The sequence below is a fragment of the Arachis ipaensis genome, chromosome B02 (assembly GCF_000816755.2).
Source record: "Arachis ipaensis cultivar K30076 chromosome B02, Araip1.1, whole genome shotgun sequence".
Lineage (NCBI taxonomy): Eukaryota > Viridiplantae > Streptophyta > Magnoliopsida > Fabales > Fabaceae > Arachis > Arachis ipaensis.
This window is the reverse complement of record NC_029786.2, coordinates 99,506,601-99,508,809: the sequence shown is the minus strand read 5'-3', so window position 1 is coordinate 99,508,809 and position 2,209 is coordinate 99,506,601. Positions and strand designations below refer to the sequence as shown.

Sequence of the window (2,209 nt, the reverse complement as noted above, 5' to 3'; positions counted from 1 at the left end):
ATTTAAAAAAATATATAATATATAATAAGAAGCAACTTGACTTGATGATAGTCACGCTACTATCCTAAGTTCTTTATTCGAATTTAACTTTGTTCTTAATATTTTAAACGAAGTTAATATTTAAGTTAACAAATCTTAACATAAAAAATATACTTTACTTTATTTACAAATTGTGAAGAGATAGATCCATTAATTTAATTGAGTTCTATGTTGAATATTTCCAATCACGTTGAAGCTCCTAGCCTCCTACTTGAGAGGGAATTGAACTGGAATGTGAGTTACATGGAAGATATGTCTTGTAAGGATTTTAAGTTTCCTATTTGCAATGGTATCCGTCCTTCAATTTGGTTTGAAATTTTGAATCAAGGTAGAATAGGAGATGTAACTCAAGTTCACCAACTCACATAAAGAAGAAGGGACTGAACCTGTTAGTGAATTATTTGGGAGAGATAAAATTTTTAGCCTTTTTAAATTCCCTACTTATAGTGGTATAGGACCTTCAATTTATTTATTTATTTTTGTTGACTAACCTTCAATTTAATTTAAACCAAGAAAAAGAATTCCCAACTTTTCGTATTTAAGCAATTTGATTTGGACTGTGGACCAACGACTTCTCTGCTTGACTTTGACTTGACTTCTGCATACAAGAAAATTGAAAGTTGAAACGTGTTCTTACTTTTACAGAAGCAAGAATTGGGGAAAGCAAAAATCTAAAATCGAAATAATAATATCCTTTCCCAATTTGCAATATCTGTTCGCATTTTCTCCATTATTAGTACCACTTTTGTTTCAATTGAATGTGTGATAATGGGCACACGGAGTTGAATCCCTATACACTAATTGCTTTGATAATTTAAGTGCTTATGCTTTGAATTCCTTCCCTGTAATTTCTTATTCATTAACTTTAACTTTTCGCCATACCATTGGTTATTTTTAACAGAAATAAATAAAATTAATCAATAGAAAAAATGCAACCTATTAGATTAATTGGAATTTGACATAAAGTTTAGATAAAATACTGTAAGATATTCATTAAAAAAATATTGACACAAATTTTTTAACAAGAGTTCTCTCTATATATATTTAACTCAATTGGCAGAGAGTTTGACACAAGACTCGCATTAACTTCTGAAAATCTTGAAATAGCATGATTTGAAGTCCCTCATGCACCCTACAATATAATCAAGTATTTGAAATATTTTAGCTCTTCTTAGTGAACAAAGAAAGAAGCCATAAATAAATAAACAAGGTTATGAATACCGGACCGGTCATTGAACCGGTCAAACAACTGGTTTAATGGTTCAATGGTCCGACCGGGGTCGAACCGTGGTCGAACCGGTTTAATTAAATATACACTAAAATTATATAAAAATTCAATATATAATTTTAAATATACCAAATTAGTCTCAAACAATAGTATTATACTAACTCAAACAATAGTATTATACTAAAAAATGATTGGCTAAGCTATAATATCAATTAGTCTCAAACAATAGTATTATACCAACTCAAACAAAATTAACTCAAACAAAAAGCAGCGATTCAGAAACTAACCATCAACAAATAATTGCAATATTTCTTGCTCCACCTGGCCCTGTTCCTCCAAAGGCTTCCTTTTTTTCTAAATTAGTTGGCTAAGCTACATGTAAAACTAAAGTTTCCTGTTTTATTTTGATTAAAGTTTCAAAACCAAATCTGGCAAATCAATAGATACTATGGGAAAAATAAAACTGCATATCTAATTGAAACAAAGTTCTCACGTTTCTACAGCCTTTTCAATATTCTAGATCATGACACCCTTAACTTCAGAGACCTTTTTCTGAACCTTGGCAAGCTTGCTTATCTACTCCAGTACTGCATATGCTCCTTGAATTTCAGCCTGCACCATCCAAACAAAACAAAACAAAACAACACAATTTACACAAATTCAACCAAATCAACCTCCATAATCAATTAGTCTCAAACAATAGTATTATACTAACTCAAACACAATTAACTCAAATAAAAAGCAGCAATTCAGAAACTAACCATCAACAAAATTAACTCAAACAAGCAGCAGCAATTCAAAATATCAATCCCATAACAGAAGCAGCAATGCAAAACAGAAGCAGCTACCAGAAGCAGCAAAAAATATTCATCATGATTCATGAAGCAGCGAGCTAACAGAAGCAGCAATGCAAAACATATTCAAAATAAAAAACATCAATCC

The 2,209-nt window shown here is 30.7% G+C and overlaps 1 long non-coding RNA gene across 1 annotated transcript; it reads right to left on the bottom strand.

Moving 5' to 3' along the window:
• LOC110269042 lies at positions 1,006 to 2,009 on the bottom strand. Its single transcript, XR_002357989.1, has 2 exons — positions 1,555 to 2,009; positions 1,006 to 1,171 (listed from the first exon to the last, which is right to left on the bottom strand). It is a non-coding gene; the product is annotated as an uncharacterized LOC110269042 (long non-coding RNA).